This window comes from Bufo bufo, chromosome 6, assembly GCF_905171765.1.
Source record: "Bufo bufo chromosome 6, aBufBuf1.1, whole genome shotgun sequence".
Lineage (NCBI taxonomy): Eukaryota > Metazoa > Chordata > Amphibia > Anura > Bufonidae > Bufo > Bufo bufo.
This window is the reverse complement of record NC_053394.1, coordinates 231,794,491-231,818,628: the sequence shown is the minus strand read 5'-3', so window position 1 is coordinate 231,818,628 and position 24,138 is coordinate 231,794,491.

The window sequence follows — 24,138 nt, the reverse complement described above, 5'->3', positions numbered from 1 at the left end:
AGATGCTCAAGCATATGCAATGTTAGATTCCAGTGAGAGTGAGTTGGAACGTCTCCGATTAAATGGTGTAGCAGCAGACCATTCTGATGCTGCAAGTCCAGGAGAGGGGTCCTTGCCACATGAGAATAGCTGAAAGAGGGACAGTCTGCTGGACATTGTGTCACGGGGTTCCGAAGGTGCACTCGGTCCCCCATTGCCCGCAGAACTGTTGCTTAGCTTTTGGAATGAGGTTCTGTGTTTGACCTCATTCCCAGGGCGGCTTTACTAGCTGGGTGGCTCCCTGCTCCTAGTCTGCCTTGAGCGCCGAGCTGATCACTCGGTGCTCGACTGGTTGGTCTGTCGGTCATGTGACGCTGGCCACGTCACATGACCCTCACTCCCCACTATAAATACAGGCAGCCTGCTGGCTACAGGTTGCCTGTTAATTTCTAGGTTCCTGGCTATTTGTTGGACTACTGAATATTTACCTGATCCTGTTCCCTGACGATCCTCTGCCTGCTCCTCCTGTACTGCGCATACATCCTGGTATTGTGACCTCGGCTCCCACCTGACTACTCTCTTAGGACTCCTCTTGTACTTCGCTACTCTCCTGGTATTTGACCCCGGCTTCTTCTGACCATTCTTTGCTTAATCCGTTGTACTGCGTAGCTCTCTTGGTTCTGACCCGGTCCGTTCATGTTCCGTATTTTGTCTTGTCTGTCTTCCCTGCACATATCCTAAGTTAGGGACTGCCGTCCAGTTGTCCCCTGTCATCAGGACTCGTGAGGCAAGTAGGCAGGGCCAGGGGTGAGGGTGGAGCGCAGTGGTCACTACCCTTCTCCCTGTGTGTGTGTGGATGTGACCGTTACACATTGCCAGCACCTTTCTCAAGTCAGTGCATTTTTTAAAAGGCCATGCAGGGAGCATGTGTTATTTCCCCCAGGTTCAGTGTGGCCACAATGTTACAGTCATTGTCGCTGACCAACTTGCCCAATTGCAGTCGACGGTGTGACAGCCAGTGGGATGTTTGTTGCTTGATGTACTGCTCGCTGGTGTGACTACTCTTTCCCAGGTCGATCAGCTCCAACTTGGTATGGCAACGTTAAACTTGACATGTGATAGGAAGGATGGGTAGTGCAAGCGACCCTGTGCCCTACTTGTGCCCATTGGCGCATGGGGAGAAGCAGAAGCAGCAGTGCAGGGACCAGAAGCGACACAGGGAGCAGGGAGACAGTTAAGTAGAATCAGTTTATTAGTGTCGGATAACTCCTTTAATAATATGGCCGTTTTTGTATATGTTAATGCCCACAATTTTTTTGTAGCACCTCTAGGAGGCTACAATATCCACTAATTTGTTTATTATGGCTTATACTGTAATTCCATAGAACTAAAGTACAAGCTCAAACTGCAACTCTAATATGCTGGATCTCTTCAGAGCGACTTAGTATATTAGAATTAATGACCGGCTTCCCCGATCGCCGCACAGAAGGGCTAATCGTGACCCGAATGCGCGCTTATGTTTTTTTCACCATTTAGATGCCATAGTCGCGCTTGACTGCGGCATCTAAAGGCTTAAATGCCTGCTATTGGCATGTTTTCAACAGCAGAGACACGCCGGCTATGGTGCCAGCTGCATGCATGAGCGGGCTCCATGTTTAAAGACCCTCCCAGCACTGTAGCTTAAAGGTTAATGAAATTGAACAACTCAAAGAAAATTTGCAACCATGTGGAGAAATAAATAAAAGAAAATGGATGATTGAGGCCGGACTCTTAATATCCAGTTATCACTCACAGATAATTTGGTGCACTACCCTGTGTTCTAGATATTCCCTGGAAGAAGCTTTGCGCAAAACGTACATTAGGGTGACGATATTGGTGCCTTCTGAATGCTTTGGTCAGGTATAATTTTTATACTTTGTATGTGGTGGGTGTTTGCAATACAATAAGTTAGGTGATTCCACTGCAATGTTTTGTGTTCTACCATTTGAGTATAATAGTGGATATTGATCCCAATACTCACTTTATGATTAGAAGTGGGGGCTTATTTTCCACAAGAACATTTTCAGGTTTCAGACCGTTATTCAGGTATAGAGGGCGCTTTTGAGGATATGTGGGTTCCATTTAGGATTGTGTATTTTTAATGTACAATAATTGTAATTCTTTTATTGATTATGTTTGAATAAAGATGCATTATTTATACATACTGTGTGGCATTTTGTTTGGTGTTAGCTAAATTGAACAACCTCCCCAAATAAAAAAATTGGATCTGTTTGGAGATAGGAATAAGTGGATTTAGCCCTAATATTACCATATCAATCACTGATGTTTTTGTCTGCAACCCTGCCTATTTTATATGGTTTTTAAAACTTAAATAAAATAAATAAATTACGTTAACTATGTGAGATTCTCTGATGTGGAGTTAGCACTAGTATTACAAGTGGTATCACTGAAATTTAAAATGCTAATGGTAGCACACGTGTTGTACAGTTTTGCGCTTATCTCCCCCCCTCCCAAAAAAAAAAAAAAAGGATTTCTCTTAAAATGGGAAAAAAAAAACGGAAAGTAATGTCCTTGCAGGTAGCTGGTAGCCGGCCTTAGCTCCTCACTTCTCACCCCCTGGCTGACAGCTTTCCCTGCCTTAACGTATTCTACAGACACAAATCTTCTTTTTAATTCTAACCTTTCCCTCCCAGTAGAGTGCAAGCTTAATTGTGATTTCTGACTGTGACTGACTTTCTAAGATCGTTTTTCTGGAAGACACTTAACCCTTTCTACCCCCATTTTTTTTTTTTTTGTTTTTGCATTTTCGTTTTGCGCTCCCTGCCTTCCCAAAGCCATGTCTTTTTTATTTTAACAGTTCACATAGTCATATGAGGGCTTGCTTTTTGCGGGACAAGTTGTGCTTTCCAAAGCCACCATTTAATATTGATTATGATTTAGTAAGAGGCAGGAAAAAAATTCCAATTGGGGTGGAATTGGGAAAAAAAGCAATTCCTCCACAGTTTTACGGGTTTTTATTTACAATGTTTTATTTGCGATAAAACTGACCAGTTACTTTCATTCTACAGGTTAGTATGAATCCGGCAATACCTTATGTGTATAGTTTTTCTTGAGTTTTGATACTGTTAAAATCATAAAAACCTTGGAGAAAAATATTTGCAATCCAGGGAGACAACTGGCCCTCTACAAGAGCGGTAACATATCGCCAATGTGTTACAATTATAATGAACAAGAGAGACTCATTTGCAGTAGGATTATGATAATTGGTTGAAATGACTAATGAATGAGTTATACCAAGAGGAATCTTAATGTGACACATTGAATCAACTTGTAATTGATACTGTTGCCTTCACATTACTACTCAGTTGGTTGGGACTATAAAACAAACTGAATATATAAATTGTCAAATACTAATATCGGAATATTGCATATTGCTAATGGGTATACACTACAGTGGGTGTAATATTATATAGGGATTTTATTTTATTTTTTTCATTCAAGTTGGCCAACTATATTTTTTATCTCATATGAATATATTATATACGTTTTTGGAGCTTTAATGTGTTCTAAATGTTCAGCATGAATTGACTCTATATACATAGGTCTGGAAGCGAGACATTCACTATTCACATTTTTGTGCAATATTTCATGTTGTATTGATATCTATAATAAATTAGAGGTTTTTAAATCAATTAACTGTAATAGGGTTTTATTTCCATACAGCACTGAATAGTAGAGTTCCCCCCAAATATTTTATTTACTTTACTACTTCCTTTCAAATTGACATTGGGTGTGTCACGGGGAGAGCACCGAACCACAATATCTCAGATTGGTAGAGCCACTGTACTTTATATTATATTTGGAAAAAAAATCTGTTTTATTTTTTTGTCACTATATTCTGACCTCTATAACTTTTTCTAGCTATGTGTTCATTTTTTGTGGGGTAATGTTAACTTTTCATTGTTACCATCACTTTTTATAAAAAAAAATGTGGGAAATAAAGCGACAAAAACAGCAAATTGGCCATTTTGCCGTTTTCCATATGAGAAAAATATTTTACAATTTTTATAGTATGGGCATTTTCGCACGTGGCAATACCCATTATGTATATTATTTTAAAAAAAATAGTTTTTTTATTTTTATTTTAGGGAAAGGGGGTGATTTGAATTTTTATTTTTTTTATTTTTACAAACTTTATTATTATCTTTTTAACTTTTTTTTATAGTTCCCAAAGGGAACTATAACAAGCAATCTTTAGATTGCTATTCTCATAGAATCCAATGCAAAATGTACTAGTTTTCTATAGAGCCCTGCTACAGACCTGCTATGAAACACTATGCAGTAGCCTGTCATTCTCTGAGGAGCCTGAGCATTCCCAGAAGTGCGCTCCTCCCCTTTGCACACGCTCGTATGCCGTGGTCAGGTTTGACCACGGCATCTGAATTTTTAAATGTCCACGACCGGAATTATCACCGCTCGCAAACATGAGCCGTGGGTGTCCGCTGTATGAAACAGCAGGCAACCCGTGGCCATCTTTAAAGGTCGGGAAAAATCGGGAAGGGGTTAAAGATCCATCCACCCTCCTTCACAGCCCAGCACTGAATGACATTCTCATTGCTCTGCTAGGGCACCTCCCTACCTGCTGTTGCACTGACTGGCTCATCAAAGCTGTCTGTCAGCCTGTGAGCCAATCAGGGCAAGCCCTTCCCCACTTCCTCTCAGGGTCATGTGAGCAACCTTCTTCTTCCTCCCTAGTGCTTTTTTCCTGTCAACATGTGCAATAAAATGTGCCATTTCACTGGACTCATCTGAAACAAACCTGAAATAGTTCAGGTTTGTCTGTCACAGAAAAAAATGCGAAGTTCGGAAAGAACCTGGTTTGTTATGAATGCTCACCCACTGCCAATCTAACAATTTAAATAATATAAGATATGATTGACAGGCTCTCTACAATCTGAAGTTATATACAAAAAACATGTACAGTATATCAATACTTTAATGGTACCAATTAATAATACACAATATCTTTAGTTAAAATATGTTAAAAAAACATATGAAAAACCTAATATTTCTAAAAAAAAAAAATCCAAATTAAATAAAATGGAGAAAATGGATAAGTAAAAATTAGAAAAAATAGAAAATAAAAGAATAATTCATGATCAATTGTTCATAATTAAGATCCGTCTTAGTTCATAGATAATCTTAAGAATTGATAATCATTATTGATACATGATGGTTGATGTAAATCCATGTATATAAATATATTATTGATCATTCATGAATAATTAATCAATCCAAGATATATATCAGTGACCGAAAATGATGAATCCTCCTAAAAGTAGATTCCAATCCTCATGTAGATCATGAATACATGACTAATAAGCAGTTTATATGTGAATCATTGGGTAGTTGATTAATGGTTCATACCAGGTAATCCGTATATAAATCATTCATATTGAATAGTTCATATGTAATTCATTAAATAAGCAGTCAATAGTTCATAGTAAATACCCCAATTCTCAATTATGTTCAATTAATAATTGGAATCTCATAGCCACATTTACATTACCACTCTGTTATTCCTCCTTTAATTTCTGGAGCACGCTGCGCTGTACCTCACTCTCAGCGTCTCCTACATGTGGTATTCTCCCGACTGAGGCAGAAGGCTCCCTGTGTATTGGCTGATCTCCGCTCAGCTGGCTTAGTTTGGCGTCCCACGTGGTGACTCGCCCTTCTCAAACCGGCTTGTGTGTTGCTGGCCAATGGTCTCGTGTGCTACAGTATCACACTTAGTTCAGCTGGATCATTCATCATATACAATATATTGTGTAAGGAACCTTGTTTGTTTTGAGTCAGATAGAATTGTTATAAACCAGGCATGCTCAACCTGCAGCCCTCCAGCTGTTGTAAAACTACAACTCCCACAATGCCCTGCTGTAGGCTCATAGCTGTAGGCTGTTCAGGCATGCTGGGAGTTGTAGTTTTTTGCAACAGCTGGAGGGCCGCAGGTTGAGCATGCCTGTTATAAACCGAAAGGGTTTCGGAGCTCACTTGCTCCTTCTTCAGTGGTCCTATATACAATCCCCTTTAGCCTGGCCTCTTTTAAACTCTCCTCTGATGTGGGGGCGGTATTTTCCATATTTGGTAATTTTGTTGCAACGAACTATGAAACGGATTGTGGCTTGAATGTAAGATCATTTATAAATAGAATATAGTGTGGTAATGTGAACAGTGCTGGAAGGTGTGTTGTCCCACTTCAGGTACCTCAGATGGGTGAGACAGATAAAATCCAGAGAGTGGCAGTAGTCTCAGCAAAGCATAGTTTGCTGAGACATTTTTGTATACATTTTCTGGGCTGGATTTTACTTGGAGTGGTGGCTAGGCTTGGTAGAGGGAGTTGCCAGTCCACACCCTTCCAGTATGGGTTTTCCTTTCTACCTGAGGTGATCGCAGGTGAGGCCTGCTGTAATCAGGCTGGCATAAAGCGCCTCAGAGTAGGTCAGTCTGGGAGAAGGGAGAGTGTCTGTGATACTGTAGCAGAGGCTCTGTGTGTGGTCTCAGTCAGGAGGACTGAGGGGCCACAAGGCTATGCAAAGCCTGATCTCTCCCCTGTGTGGACTGACGCTTGATGAGTGGAACCTGCTAAGGCTTGGAGCCTGAGACCCTGACACTAAGCGGTACTTAGAGGTGAGTCAGGGAAACCTATGTGTTTAGGTAGAGCCCAGACGGGCAGGAGTTTATTTTTGGTTTGGTTTATGTTTTGTGGTGCTGGACCTTCACCTTACCCAGTGAATCATAACTGGGGTTGCCTGTATTGCCGGAGTGTGATAAATAAAGCAACATTTGAACTTTAACCCTGTGGCCTGCAAGAGAATCTGTCATCGCCGCCCTACCTGAGAGTGTAACCCTTACAATTGGTGTCGGATGCGGGCAAGCGTCCCTGCTGAAAAAGGCAACAGTCGGTTGCTAGGGGCAACAACAAGAGAAAGAGCAGGTGCTGCTGAATCCTGCTGTGCTGGAGTTTAAAGGGCCGGAAGCCTGTTTATTCAGTGGAGCAGGGGCTACTCATGCTATTGTGGACTATTTTTGCTGTGGTGCAGAGATTTAAAGGGCCAGAAGCCCAGAAAAGAAACTGACCTTTTTTTTTGTTGTTGTTGTTGTGTTGCTAGAGGACTGTCTGTTGCTATAGGGTGGATGGAGGATTTCACCAAGCAGCTTATGCGGGCCAATCTGAAGGCTAGCCAAAGGAAAATGATGTGGAAACAGGAGCAGGAAAAGCTCATGTGCGGGTTGGACAAACAAAAAGAAGTCCTAACCCAAGGCGTTTCTAATGGTAACCACTGTGCAGAGGAACTGGGCAGTGACCTCATGACCAGGAGCCAAGAACTGCAGGTTCTCAGGATGCGGTTGGATGCAGAGGTGGTGTATGCCGTTGCCAAGGGCAACCGACAGGAAGAGAGTGAGATAGAGAGCAGTGCGGCTCTCAAGAGTTCAAGTGTTTTCTGCCAAGGTGTACAGAGTCCTAGAGAGGATGCGCGAAGATGCCATATTGATGTCAGCCTAGTGACTGAGACCTATACCCAGGCAGTGGTAGATGACCAGACTTGTCAGTACAGCTGCAATCAGAAAGAGATGAGTGCGCTGAAGGATCTACTGCCTGATATCCAGGTGAAGAGTAAAGGCTCCAAAGAAGCACAGAAAACTGTGGTAGACACGGACAATGTGCTTAAAGAGACTCTGGGTAGAACCCCCACAGGGTGTCCAAAAGAGAATGGTGGTACTCCTACATCTGCTGCTGCAGCAGAGCAAAGCGGGGAGCAGCTGGAACAGGAGGCCAAAGAGCGGGGCGCTTCCATCACGTTTGTGCGCAAAACCAAGAACAAACTTCAGCAAGAATTGGATGATCTGATGGTGGACCTGGACTACCAGAGGCAAATTACACTCACCTAAAGAATTATTAGGAACACCATACTAATACGTGTTGGATCCCCTTTTGCCTTCAGAACTGCCTTAATTCGACGTGGCATTGATTCAACAAGGTGCTGATAGCATTCTTTAGAAATGTTAGCCCATATTGATAGGATAGCATCTTGCAGTTGATGGAGATTTGAGGGATGCACATCCAGGGCATGAAGCTCCCGTTCAACCACATGCCAAAGATGCTCTATTGGGTTGAGATCTGGTGACTGTGGGGGCCATTTTAGTACAGTGAACTCATTGTCATGTTCAAGAAACCAATTTGAAATGATTCGAGCTTTGTGACATGGTGCATTATCCTGCTGGAAGTAGCCATTAGAGGATGGGTACATGGTGGTCATGAAGGGATGGACATGGTCAGAAACAATGCTCAGGTAGCCTGTGGCATTTAAACTATGCTCAATTGGCACTAAGGGGCCTAAAGTGTGCCCAGAAAACATCCCCCACACCATTACACCACCACCACCAGCCTGCACAGTGGTAACAAGGCATGATGGATACATGTTCTCATTCTGTTTACGCCAAATTCGGACTCTACCATTTGAATGTCTCAACAGAAATCGAGACTCATCAGACCAGGCAACATTTTTCCAGTGTTACACAGTCCAATTTTGGTGAGCTCGTGCAAATTGTAGCCTCTTTTTCCTATTTGTAGTGGAGATGAGTGGTACCCGATGGGGTCTTCTGCCTTTGTAGCCCATCCGCCTCAAGGTTGTGCGTGTTGTGGCTTCACAAATGCTTTGCTGCATACCTCGGTTGTAATGAGTGGTTATTTCAGTCAACGTTGCTCTTCAATCAGCTTGAATCAGTCGGCCCATTCTCCTCTGACCTCTAGCATCCACAAGGCATTTTTGCCCACAGGACTGCCACATACTGGATGTTTTTCCCTTTTCACACCATTCTTTGTAAACCCTAGAAATGGTTGTGCGTGAAAATCCCAGTAACTGAGCAGATTGTGAAATACTCAGACCGGCCCGTCTGGCACCAACAACCATGCCACGCTCAAAATTGCTTAAATCACCTTTCTTTCCCATTCTGACATTCAGTTTGGAGTTCAGGAGATTGTCTTGACCAGGACCACACCCCTAAATGCATTGAAGCAACTGCCATGTGATTGGTTGACTAGATAATTGCATTAATGAGAAATAGAACAGGTGTTCCTAATAATTCTTTAGGTGAGTGTACTGCACTGCCGGCCTAGGCAGATAAGATGGAAGGTTTCTTCTGAACAAGTTGATGAAGCTGATGTGGAGGCAGAAGTCAAGAGACTCATAGCAATGAGTAGCCAGGACCGGGTCATGAAAGATGTCCGCTCTGCCGTCAATGCCTTACAGAAAGCCAGCGGTCTGCTGGGGAAGAAATATGAGGAGACAGACTACCAGCATGCAGATGTTGTCTACTACTGTGAGATGGCTCTTCTAGAGCCTGCCTGAAATGAGAACAATGTCCTGGGTGACCCTCTGGAGGGAATGCCAGAAGATGAAGAGTCTGATGGGGACCCTGGTGTCTTCAGTACCTCCAACCTTGATGAGAAAGAGGAGGGGTTAAGAATGCAAGTATATGATGCCGTGTCCGAGGAGGATGAGAAGGCTAACAAACTGACTAGAGTGTGATAAATAAAGCAACACTTGGACTTTAACCCTGTGGTCTGCAAGAGAATCTGTCATCGCCGCCATACCTGAGAGTGTAACCCTTACAATAGAAATCACATTATTCTTACTTCTTGTTTATCATGCATTTACATTAGTACTTATTTAATAGTGACTACAAAATAAAAAATAAAAAATGCAGTTAAAAGTAAAATAAAAAATAAAGACGCACATGCATTTTTCTTGCGTTCTTTTCTGCAGGATCATATTTATCATATTTCTTTATCTATTTGTGATATCCTACTCAATATAGTCACATTTAGATATATATGGAGTGCTGCTCTTTTTACATATTATATTTGGGTAAGCTTCAGCCCTCAGAGCGTGCACCCGGCTATTTCATACTTACATCGCTGCTGCCTCCCATTTTGACTTTACTATATATATATGTATTTATGGTCAGGGCTAGGAAAGACGTCGGCGTACGCAGAGAATCCTGCCCTGAACATAGTGGCTGAATTGTGCCGGGAGCCACGGGCGCGGGTACACCAAAAAAGGGGGCAAAAACAACAGTTAGGTACAACACTTTATTATAATAATTACAAAGCCAGGGAACGAAACGCACAAGATATCTCCACTTGAGGATTGGGGATATATCTGGTGAAACAGGAGGACCGCCATCGCCCCATGGACCGAATGACATGAGCTGGCACCTGATGCCGAGATGCAGCTGAGGCCGCCCCTATGCAGAATGAATGCCCCGAAATTACTTTGGGGTCATAACCTAGACCCTGGGCAAGGGCACGGATATAGGATATGAACTGCGAGGTGTTGAGAGGTTTGCCTGCGTGTGGCAGGAGCGGGCTGTCTGGCAGTGAGTCCTGAATATGTGTTAGCAATTGATGCAGCACTTGAACCGGACACCAATTGTTTGAGGTCGGGTAGAATTTGACCTCCGTGGGGGGACCCATCTGATTGGTTTTGGTGGAGGGTAGTAGGAGAGTATAATCACCAAGGCCCCATGACAAATGTTGCCTTAAAGGATGGCCTTGACAATTTGGGCCGGCTAGGACTTCCCCGGGCCTAAGGAACCCATAAAAACTGAGATACATGGCCGCTTTCAGGATCAGGCTAGTGGAGGGCCCAAAAGGATTACCATCCAATGACAAGGAGAGATCCCTAAACAACTTGCTAGACACTGGTTGCCTGCGGCTCACGGACCCCTTACCCTCCTTTTGAATACCCCGAAGGGTGGCTTTGAATGGAGAAAATGGACCTGCGGTGAGGATTAGTCAGCATAAAGTGATGTTGTAGCCTGGCTAAATAAAGTTTGATGGTATTATGCGACAGAGATAGTTGTGAGTGACAATAAACTAAGAAGGCCATGATGTAGGAGGTTTCGGAATGATGACCCCTCGGATGACTCTTGGAGAATTTATCAAAAGCTCTCAAGCCGGCCTGATAATTCCTTGCCGTATTGTGTGACAGAGATTTTCTAACCAGACCCTTGGCCTTGTCTATGAGAGAATCTAGTCCAGAATGAGGGTGCTGAATTGAGGCACGGGCGTGCCTGACTGATCACCGTCGGGCATTTCCTGAAAGAAAACCGGAAAATTAAAATGGGAAAGAGCGTCCGAGGCCCTATTCTGTTCGCCTGAAATGTGGACACATCGCATATGAAAATTGTGGCGGAGGGACAACCAAACTAATTTGCGCAACAAGGCCATGATCTTGAAGGACTGGGCCCTGCCTTTGTTAACAATGTCCACCAAGGTCTGACTATCCGTAACAAAGGTCACAGAAGCGTTAGACCAATGGTGACCCCAAACCTGAGCTGCCGCCACAACGGGATACAGTTCCAGAAGGGGAGAGGATTGAGAGCTGCTGAGTCTGAGGCTAATTCTGGCGGCCATCCGGCCGCCAGCCAGTGAGACCTAAAAATGGCGGCGAACCCGGAGGAACCTGCGGCGTCGGAAAATACAATGGGAGAAGAAGAGTCCCACTGTGGAATGAACAAAGAAATGCCATTCCAGTCAGAGAGAAAACTGTTCCACATGACAAGGTCTGCAATGGCCTGGCTGTCCAGATGGACGACGGAATCCTGCTCTGAGGCAGAGGGCAGAAGACATAACAACCTGGAAAGGAAGGCCCTGCCTTGAGGCATAATTCTAGTGGCGAAGTTAAGCATCCCCAGCAAGGATTGTAGCTCCACCTTGGCCAGAGAGTGGGACCGAACCGCCTGGGAGATAGCTGAGCGGATCCTGAGCAACTTCTCGCTGGGGAGGCTAGCCTCCATCTTGACGGTATCTAATATGATGCCCAGGAAGGTGACCTTGGTGGCCGGACCCTCAGTCTTGGCGGCAGCCACAGGGACCTGAAGACGGGAAAAAATGTCCAGGAGTGTATGAGGAATTGATGGGACCTGACTGGGCCTTTCAACGAGAAGAAAGTCGTCCAAGTAGTGGACGACCATGGATAAACCGCCGTGATGGATGAGAATCCAATGCAGGGCTTTGGCAAGTTGTTCAAAAAGCCAAGGACTACTCTTAGACCCAAAAGTGAGCCGGTTGGCAAAGTAGAATTTATCCGCCCACTTGATGCCATAATACTTCCAAAGCTGCGGATGGATTGGAAGCAGCTTGAAAGCATCAGCGATATCTACTTTGGCCAACCAAGCCCCGACACCTGCTTGCAGAATGTACTGAATGGCCTCATCGACTGAAGAATATTGCATAGAATATTCCTCAGAGGGATTGAGCGAGTTGAGACTGGGGATGGAGGACATATGAGGCATGGAGATATCATAGATGAGACGCTTTTTATTAGAAGAATGTTTTGTAACAAGGCCAATGGGATTGATACGCCATGACTGGAATGGAATCTCTAGAAAGGGACCAATAACGAACCCTTTGTCGACCTCCGATTGGATGAGGGTAGTCACCGCTTCAGGGTCACTGGAAGCGGATAGCAGATTGGGGCCTACTCAGCAGCCCTGGGGAAGCGCGATGAGATCGGTGTGGAAACCCTCTCTGAACCCATCCAACAAGAAGGTGATGAAAGGACGGTCGGGGTGGTCTCGCAGAAGTGCAGCCAGTAATTCCAAATTGATGTCGGCTAGTCAGGAATCCTTGGCTGTCTTCCTGGGACAGGAGGGACGGGGGTGGGCCCGAAAACATAGAGAGCAAATATGAAGCGCTCGGCAAGCATTGAAGGCACAGCCCTTGGCATTGAAATTATTGCATACCTGGCTACTACTGAGGTACACAATTGGCCTGCCCAGCTTATCTAAGGAAGATGAAGACCTGGAGGACCCAGAAGGACCTGGCGTGGGCACTGACTGCGGGGCTTGCACCGGATTAGGGCACCATTCAGTGGAATGGAAAATGGACTGACAGATGGCACAAAGAGGGGCCTTGAGACCCGCGAAGTGTCGGCAAAACAACTCCATATCCAAGTCTGCCCAGTTTGATACGAACTGAAACTGGTTCAGGGCAGCAGCGGCTTTGGCAGAAAAAGAACGATGATAGTCGTAGAAAGCCGAGCCGCCGTACTTGTGCCCCAAATCCGTAATCCGGTACAAATAAGTGTCCAACTCTTCCCTACGACTAGGCTGAGCGGAGCACACCACGTCCCTGTAGAGGCTGAAGGCCAGAACGAACTCGGAAATAGATAATTTCCTATTTAGCCGAGCATCCTTTGCCTTCAAAACCACAGAAACCTGTCCGCAGTTAATGACCCGATTCTCAGAAATATCCTGGGAGGCAATAAGAATGGACGCCAGATTCACGTCCTTGCCTGCCAGGATATCCTTTTTGATATGCTCTGGGACAAAATGAGAAGGAGCAATTTGAGGAGTGGCAGAAGGCCTACCTGCCATGTCCTGAGGAATGGCAGGAATGACTGCCAAACCCGGAGATTGCGGCGAGGCTGCTGGTCTGGTTTCCAAGACTGCTACCCTAGCCTGAATGTCCGTGACCGAGATAGCGAGACCACCAATGGAAGACTGGATCTGAGCTAGCGCCAGCTGTATAGAATCAAGATTGGACTGCTTAGCTGTCGAACCCGGATCCGTCATCAGCAGACGATATAATTCAGCCTTGCGGGCAGACGCGGGATGCCGAATCCCCCTGCGATTAAGCTTGGCAATCAGTTTTGGCACCGTCCAATTCCGCAAGGATGTGCTGCTTTTGTGCCCTGAGATGGAAGTTCCTGGCATGGAGATGTTGTCATCCATATCGGACATGTGAGACATGCTTGACCTGAGAAAAAAAGGCGAATTATGGCCACCTAGAATATCGGAAAAAGAAGCACAGACGGATGCGGAGAGAGCGGCCGGGAGAATGTGAGAGATTGGAGGCGTGTGAAAGTGACCATCGGATGAAAAACCTACCTGGCGGGACACAAATGGATTTGGAAGCACAGCTCCAAAACCCCAATCGTTTATGTTGGAACTGGGAGCGCCTCGGAATTCCTAGACGAAACGTAGGAGAAGAACAAAAAACTACTGCCCAATCTAAAGGAAGGAACAAAACAACATCAGAACTGAAGATGAAGACTAGGTACCAACATGAGAAAGAAAAGGACCCAGACGTAATAACCCTGGGTAAAACAGAAGACAGACACCCTGGGCGATCCAGGAACATTGACACCCTGGGCGATCCAGGAACATTGACACCCTGGGCGATCCAGGAACATTGACACCATGGGCGATCCAGAAACATTGACACCCTGGGCGATCCAGGAACATTGACACCCTGGGCGATCCAGGAACATTGACACCCTGGGCGATCCAGGAAAATTGACACCATGGGCGATCCAGGAACATTGACACCCTGGGCGATCCAGGAACATTGACACCCTGGGCGATCCAGGAACATTGACACCCTGGGCGATCCAGGAACATTGACACCCTGGGCGATCCAGGAACATTGACACCCTGGGCGATCCAGGAACGTTGACACCCTGGGCGATCCAGGAACATTGACACCCTGGACGATCCAGGAACATTGACACCCTGGACGATCCAGGAACATTGACACCCTGGGTTATCCAGGAACATTGACACCCTGGGAGATCCAGGAACATTGACACCCTGGGCGATCCAGGAACATTGACACCCTGGGTGATCCAGGAACATTGACACCCTGGGTGATCCAGGAACATTGACACCCTGGGCGATCCAGGAGACACTGACACCCTGGGTGATCCAGGGGACCCTGACAACACGGGAGGACCAGGAGACAGGAGCAGAGTGAGACAGAACACGAAAATCCGCTGTTTAAAGCAGCAAAGCGAAATCACCAACTTTACATAGACAGCAAATTCTGGTATTATGATGATATGGCAGAGGGACGGGCAGGCAAAACTGTTGACGTGCAGACCGAATGTGTTCTATTGACTATAAGGATGCTAATTATTATTTTTTTGTTTTTTGGACGGCCTACGTATTGTTGCTCTGTATTAAACAATCACATACATTAGGGACAGGTCAACAGGTGCTGTAGCCCGCAGGTCATCTGCTGTGCGCTGGTTATGAGGCACATGTGCTGGCAGAGAGAGAAAGCAGAGCCCGCAGAGAGGGAACCCTAGGCAGATGAACTTAACTTATGTGTACAAATGCCCCTAGCAAGCTGGCAGAGGGCACAAGTGAAACTGCGCCCCCCTGCAACGAAACAGGACCCCCACCTGCATCATAAAACCAGAACTTTGCCATCACCTCCTATGTTAAAACAACCCATTCTGAGCCAGCATGTGACAGGCAGATCATTTAACTGGATGCCGCTCCCCACACCCCGCCGCCTGTACTTGTGCTAGTGGTTTATGCTGGGGGAGAGCGGCGTCTACACCTTGCACCACCGGGTGCTAGAATCCAGGCCGGGCGTGAGGCTCAGCTAGAGCGGAGCCAGCTGAGCCCCGATTACCTGGTAGGCTGACGTGCGGCTCGGGTGCCTGGCTGACCGATATCGGGGGGAATAAGTAGCCAGACGCCCCTCCCACAAATGCAGGCTGGTAACAGCCTTACTTATATATATATATATATATATACAGTCGTGGCCAAAAGTTTTGAGAATTACATAAATATTGGAAATTGGAAAAGTTGCTGCTTAAGTTTTTATAAAAATGGCTTCACAGGCAAGGATATTGTGGCTACTAAGATTGCTCCTCAATCAACAATTTATAGGATCATCAAGAACTTCAAGGAAGGAGGTTCAATTCTTGTTAAGAAGGCTTCAGGGCATCCAAGAAAGTCCAGCAAGCGCCAGGATCATCTCCTAAAGAAAATTCAGCTGCGGGATCGGAGTGCCACCAGTGCAGAGCTTGCTCAGGAATGGCAGCAGGCAGGTGTGAGCGCATCTGCACGCACAGTGAGGCGAAGACTTTTGGAAGATGGCCTGGTGTCAAGAAGGGCAGCAAAGAAGCCACTTCTCTCCAAAAAAAACATCAGGGACAGATTGATCTTCTGCAGAAAGTATGGTGAATGGACTGCTGAGGACTGGGGCAAAGTCATATTCTCCAATGAAGCCTCTTTCCGATTGTTTGGGGCATCTGGAAAAAGGTTTTTCCGGAGAAGAAAAGGTGAGCGCTACCATCAGTCCTGTGTCATGCCAACAGTAAAGCATCCTGAGACCATTCATGTGTGGGGTTGCTTCTCATCCAAGGGAGTGGGCTCACTCACAATTTTGCCCAAAAACACAGCCATGAATAAAGAATGGTACCAAAACACCCTCCAACAGCAACTTCTTCCAACAATCCAACAACAGTTTGGTGAAGAACAATGCATTTTGCAGCACGATGGAGCACCGTGCCATAAGGCAAAAGTGATAACTAAGTGGCTCCGGGACCAAAACATTGACATTTTGGGTCCATGGCCTGGAAACTCCCCAGATCTTAATCCCATTGAGAACTTGTGGTCAATCCTCAAGAGGCGGGTGGACAAACAAAAACCCACTAATTCTGACAAACTCCAAGAAGTGATTATGAAAGAATGGGTTGCTATCAGTCAGGAATTGGCCCAGAAGTCGATTGAGAGCATGCCCAGTCGAATTGCAGAGGTCCTGAAAAAGAAGGGCCAACACTGCAAATACTGACTCTTTGCATAAATGTCATGTAATTGTCGATAAAAGCCTTTGAAACGCATGAAGTGCGTGTAATTATGTTTAACTACATCACAGAAACAACTGAAACAAAGATCTAAAAGCAGTTTAGCAGCAAACTTTGTGAAAACTAATATTTGTGTCATTCTCAAAACTTTTGGCCACGACTGTATATACTAGCAGAAGGACCTGGCTTCGCACGGGTATATTTCATATATTTCATTTAATGTTTGTGTATATATATATATATATATATAAACTGCCTGTCCAAAAAAAAAATCGCCACCAGAAAAAAGCCTTTAGCTTTGATTATTCGCTGTGGCATTGTGTCAATAAGCTTCTGCAATGTCACAAGATTTATTTCCATCCAGTGTTGCATACATTTTTCACAAAGATCTTGCATTGATGATGGTAGAGTCTGACTGTTGCGCAAAGCCTTCTCCAGCACATCGCAAAGATTCTCAATGGGGTTAAGGTCTGGACTCTGTGGTGGCCAATCCATGTGTGAAAAGGATGTCTAATGCTTTCTGAACCACTCTTTCATAATTTGAGCCCAATGAATCCTGGCATTGTCATCTTGGAATATGCCAGTGCCATCAGGGAAGAAAAAATCCATTGATGTAATAACCTGGTCATTCAGTATGCTCAGGTAGTCAGCTGACCTCACTCTTGGAGCACATACTGTTGCTGAACCTAGACCTGACCAACTGCAGTAACCCCAGATCATAGCACTGCCCCCACAGGGTTATACAGTAGGCACTAGGCATGATGGGTGCATCACTTCATCTGCCTCTCTTCTTACCCTGATGTGCCCATCACTCTGGAACAGGGTAAAGCTGGACTCATCAGACCACATGACCTTCTTCCATTGCTCCAGAGTCCAATCTTTATGCTCCCTAGCAAATTTAAGCCTTGATTAGTGCTTTTCTTACAGCTTCACAGCTGTTCAGTCCCAATCCCTTGAGTTCCCTTCGCATTGTGCGTGTGTAAATGCTCTTACTTTCACTATTAAACATAGCCCTGCGTTCTACTGTTCTTTTTCTTCGATTTGATTTCACCAAACGTTTAAGTGATCACCGATCACGATCATTCAGGATTTTTTTCCCGCAACATTTCTTCCTTGTATACGATGGGTCCCCACTATCCTTCCAGTTTTTAATAATGTATTGGACAGTTCTTAACCCAATTTTAGTAGTTTCTGCAATCTCCTTAGATGTTTTCTCTGCTTGATGCCAATGATTTGACCCTTCTCAAACAGACTAACATCTTTTCCATGACCACGAGATGTGTCTTTCGACATGGTCTTTTAAGAAATGAGAAGCAACTCATTGCACCAGTTGGGGTTAAATAACTTATTGCCAGCTGAAAGATAATCGCCCATTCAGTAATTATCCAATAGCAGGCTTATAACTATTTGCTTAGTAAAATCCAGGTGGCAACCTTTTTTCCCGACAGGCAGTGTACAAACAAGTAGAAAGTACTGCGGCACTCCAAATCTTCTAATGATTTCCATATTTATTTTCACCAGACAAGCAGCAACATTTCGACTCTGTGAGTCTTTCTCAAGCTTGTCTGGTGAAAATAAATATGGAAATCATTTGAAGATTTGGAGTGCCGCTGTACTTTCTACTTGTTCGCTGCAGGCACCGCCACAGAATGGCCATACTGAGTTTTTTCAGTAAGTAGTGCTGTCGTACCTTCTTTTTGTGTGTGTATATATATATATATATATATATATATATAAATATATATATATATATATACACACAATAGAAATAAAAATAACAATAAAAATAAAATCGAAAAAGATGGGAGATTTCTATATCTAAATGTTGGTATACTGTTTGTACTAGTACTGAACTAATTGTTATTGTTTATGATTTGGGCCCATCATCTGTCTCTCTTTGTTTCTTATTAATATTGTTATTGTTTCATTGTTTTCTTTATTCTAGATTGGTTATGAAGGATTCATCAGAAGAGACGGATCTCTGTACAGCAATAAACCGAAGTTTTGAGTGAAGCGACTTGATCTAGGATTCGAAGCTCGCTTCGCTTATCCCTAGTATGCACCCTTGCAAGTTAGGGGTCTTTCACACAAGCATGTCCCTTGCGGGAATCACTCTCCATGTGAGAGAGGAATTGTGCATTCTGAACTTTTTATTCAGTTTTTTGGGGGGTACACCGTGAAAAAAAACCCTGCAAATTGGACACTTTAATTTTTCGGTTACTTTTTTCTTTTAAATTTTAGTCCCTTTAGGGGACTTGAGCATGCAATACTCCTAGCACGTGTACCATAGACTGCATTAGCATACTATTGCAGTCTATGAGATTTTTACAGCATTTCTATTAATAATTTCCACAGGAAGAGCTTAACAGGCAATTTACTATGGTGGACCTCAATACCTTTGCAAAGCCTAGACTGTCATAGCAACCAATCGGAGCCCCACAAGTTTACCACAGGGGTTGAAATCTGAGAACAGAGAGGGCTCATTCCATTTGTCTCCTTCCTCAGATGCTGAAGTTGCTAGTGACTATGGCAGTTGAGGGGTTAAATGGCTGGGATCTGAGTTAACTCTAATCCCAGTTATTGTATCTTGGTGTTAGCTGTATTACACAGCTAGCACCTGCCATGTATGGAGCAGACTGAGCTCATGAGCCCACTTTATACAGACACTGTGGACTTACTATATGATGAATATATCTGTTGTAGTTCATTAAGGGGTTAAATAACCTTCAGTGTAAACCTTATTGAAATGTCACAATATCTTTCTCATCCTGGGCTATTTCAAGGTTGTAGCTCCTAGCACACTGTTGTAGATACTGTAGGGGTGAAAAAGACCTCAGTAGTGTTCAGATTGACTGGATAATTTTTGGTATTTAGTTCTGCCAGAGATGTGTGGGGACTCAAACCATAACTTTCATAAGTTATCAAGATTTTGGCATGAATTATGGCATTACATTTATTGGTAGTAGCTGTTAGTTCCGACATTTTTTGTTTTAAATACTGTATGCTTTGATATGTTGAATGTGTCTAATGGTGAGCGTTATATGGGGCTGTAACAGGTTGTACCTAAAAAGTACATATAAGTTTGCAAAGGTCCTTTCTGCCTTGTTGATACTGAGGTTTGTAGAATGAAGAAATATTCATAAAGCAGTGCCTTTTAGCTTCTACTATATGCTGTGGTTTGAGGCACTAAAATAAGTTCTTAAAAAGATAATGTTAAAGTTATGTAAAAAAAAAAAGGTGCAGAATAGGCTAATATTTACAGGCCTGTCTTGGTGGACAGTTTAAAATAAAATACTTGATAGTAAATCTCACATTTGTGAAAAGGTTGAGCTCTGGAATTGTTCAAATTCAACAATGGTAACGCCTCTCAGGGGCAGGCACAACAATAATGTTTATCTGCGCAGGGATAGTGAAAAGTGTGTTGCTGTGATTGCAGAGAAGATACAGAGAAGTGAGGCTACAGAAATCAGCACTGGCACTAAGTATATACAGTATGAACAGAGTACACTTACTGGTAATACAAATTGTTGCAATCTTCTTATTCTCTTCTTTCTTCTCTGTACTTGTTAACTAAAAAGGAAGTTCAGGAAAGATAAAAATTTAGCAGAGCTGCCTGAGATTATTGCTGACAGCAAGACAGAAAACCAGGGACAGGTCAGAAATAACATGTAAGGAGGCAGACAAGGGTATGGGAGAAGAGGCACACTTTGAAGCCTGCCTCTGCATACTAGCCAACTTTGCAGTTGTTAAATTTGGGAAAAATAGGCCCTGACCCTGGGAGTTTCTCGAACCGATGTGGAACGGTCATCTATGATCGTGGAATACTTAAGCTCCACCCATTTTCAGCCTGGGACAGCCTGGCCAATTCTGGAGTGTTAGCAGCTATGTCTTTGTATGATACACATACAGTATTACACTGAAGACTGACTTTCCTTAGAAAAACTCAGAGTGTCTCTAAGAAGACAGATTTCATGCTGCTTTCTAATAAAAAATAAACACATTTCTCTAATAAAATATATTACAAAAATGATTACAATAACTGTATCTGCACAATATTAAACAGAATTGAAAGGACAGTTAAACTTTAAACAATGGAGTATGCCAATTTTGTGTTTTCTGACCCACCATGGACAATACGCTGTAGTCCATGACCTGTAAATTATCACCAGAATGTCAACTGGAGAACATGTATATATTGACATCTTTACGTCAAATACAAATGAGTTCTTAGAAATAGAGAGCTCTGAACCTTAGATCTCTGTATAGTATAAATTTGGAGTGAACACTTCTGATCTCTTTGACCTTATTGAAAGCTACTCATGTGGAAAATCAATTTTCCATTCTTTGGCTAGTAAGTTTAATTATCATCACTATTGATTTAAAAGAATTTCCAGGCCAGACTAACATTTCTTTCAAGTGAATGATGCAGTGGAGTCTAGCAATTTATATAATAACCAAATTCTCAGACAGAGAAGGCGAGCTTAGCAACATAAGTCTTTGATAAAATCCAATCACCATGAGGAGATCCTCTCATCTTTTGTTTTCCATGTTTGAAGATTTTGCAGTACATACCATCTAAAGATACATAAGAAAATATCCTTTGCAGAACACCTAAGCCTTTGTTTCCTTATAGTTTAACCTTGAAGGACATGTCAGCCTTTACAATTTCAGTTTCAACTCAACCACTAATATAATACATGAACTATTTAGCAAATGCAGTACATGACTGTATCTTGAATTTTTCATAAGAAATTTAGTTTTGCGTGAGAACACAAAGTTTCATTACACAAGCAAAGACTGTTACTACAAACCACAATCCAGGAAAAAAGCAAACTAAAGGAATAATTTTAATTAACAACCAAGAAGCAGACTGGCACGAGGGGGACTGCTTTGCATATGCTACTGTCAGTGCTTGGATCTCTAATCCCACATACTCCTTAGTGGGACTCTGTGTCTTTTAAAGAATCCATATGCAATGTGTAGTAGAGCATAACACGGCACTCACCCGGGAGTAAAAATCTTCTTGCTTTATTGCTTTTTGTGGGTTACATACACATGGACATGAACATCTAAGCGATGGCCGTTTCGTGCATACCTGCACTTTGTCTGGCCTTCCCACACAAATTGTGGCACCTAATGAAAAATATGATACATCACATGATAGAAATCATAGCACTAAAAACAAGAATAAAAATGTGTACCTGAGAGACCGGGAATTTCACCCAAACCTTACAGTATTGTGCTCCCTAAAGAGATATTTAATAAAAACACACTAAGGTCATTCCTGTCGTTTAGAGGGCCCAACGCCTCGGTTTTTATGATAATTTCTGCCTCCTTTTACAATAGCAATTTTTCTCTATCTCCTCCTTTTGTTACCTGTTGTAAACAGAATAAACCACAGAACCGTATTTGGCCAATATCGCCTCCATGTTGCTCGCACATGTGGTCCATCAATCTCCAAGTGAGCGTGCATGCTCGCCAAAGTGAACCTGCATAGCCCTGATTGTTTTCCCTATATAGTATAAACCACATGTGCATATAATAGCATACACTACATAATTAGTCTTACAGATAAAAAAGGAATAATTTTATTAAGTTCTCAGTCACAAACTGTAAGTATGGAAGAAAACTGTCATATTTCATAGAATAGGTAATTTGTGACCATCAGATTGAAGGATATATATATATATATATATGTATATATATATATATATATACATATATATATATAGGAAAATACAAAAATTCAAGGCGGCACACCTGATGAAACAACTAGTAGCAAGGGGTGCCAGCGGTATTGCACCTTACCAAGGTGATCGATAAAAAATAAATACACCGCAGCACTTCCAGTAGGTGAAAATCGTGGTCTCCTTTTATTCAACTGTGCAACATTTCGGTCCACTTGCTGGGACCATTTTCAAGCCTTGAAAATTGTCCCAGCAAGTGGACCAAAACGTTGCACGGGTGAAAAAAAGGATCCCACTATTTTCAACTACTGGAAGTGCTGTGGTGTATTTATTTTATATATATATATATATATATATATATATATATATACACTCACCTAAAGAATTATTAGGAACACCATACTAATACGGTGTTGGACCCCCTTTTGCCTTCAGAACTGCCTTAATTCTACGTGGCATTGATTCCACAAGGTGCTGATAGCATTCTTTAGAAATGTTGGCCCATATTGATAGGATAGCATCTTGCAGTTGATGGAGATTTGAGGGATGCACATCCAGGGCACGAAGCTCCCGTTCCACCACATCCCAAAGATGCTCTATTGGGTTGAGATCTGGTGACTGTGGGGGCCATTTTAGTACAGTGAACTCATTGTCATGTTCAAGAAACCAATTTGAAATGATTTGAGCTTTGTGACATGGTGCATTATCCTGCTGGAAGTAGCCATCAGAGGATGGATACATGTTCTCATTCTGTTTACGCCAAATTCGGACTCTACCATTTGAATGTCTCAACAGAAATCAAGACTCATCAGACCAGGCAACATTTTTCCAGTCTTCAACAGTCCAATTTTGGTGAGCTTGTGCAAATTGTAGCCTCTTTTTCCTATTTGTAGTGGAGATGAGTGGTACCCGGTGGGGTCTTCTGCTGTTGTAGCCCATCCGCCTCAAGGTTGTGCGTGTTGTGGCTGCACAAATGCTTTGCTGCATACCTCGGTTGTAACGAGTGGTTATTTCAGTCAACGTTGCTCTTCTATCAGCTTGAATCAGTCGGCCCATTCTCCTCTGACCTCTAGCATCCACAAGGCATTTTTGCCCACAGGACTGCCGCATACTGGATGTTTTTCCCTTTTCACACCATTCTTTGGCCCGCCTGGCACCAACAACCATACCACGCTCAAAATTGCTTAAATCACCTTTCTTTCCCATTCTGACATTCAGTTTGGAGTTCAGGAGATTGTCTTGACCAGGACCACACCCCTAAATGCATTGAAGCAACTGCCATGTGATTGGTTGACTAGATAATTGCATTAATGAGAAATAGAACAGGTGTTCCTATTAATTCTTTAGGTGAGTGTATATATATATATTTCCTTATCGTCCTTCATGCAGCACACACAAAGGGTTAATGTCTTGCTCCTTCCATCTAGAACAGAAGACAAATCATTAGTAAATCAGACTAATTAACCCCCCTATTAACCACCTCCGGACCGCCTAACGCAGGATTGCGTTCCGGACGTGGCAGCGCTGCGCAGAGTCATGCATATACGCGTCATCTCGCGAGACGCGAGATTTCGCTCAAAGCCGGCCCGCGCATGCGCATCGCGGGCCGGCAAAATTAAAAGAAGTATTTCGTCACCAGCCTGCCAGCAACGATCATTGGCTGGCAGGCTGGCGATTTTCAAAAAATCCAATCCAAAGTCATATAACAGATCATATTAGTAAATATGATCTGTTATATGGCTTGTCTGCTCCTGTGCTGGTCCTTTTCGTCGGTTGGATCCAGCACAGGAGCAGACTGAACTGTG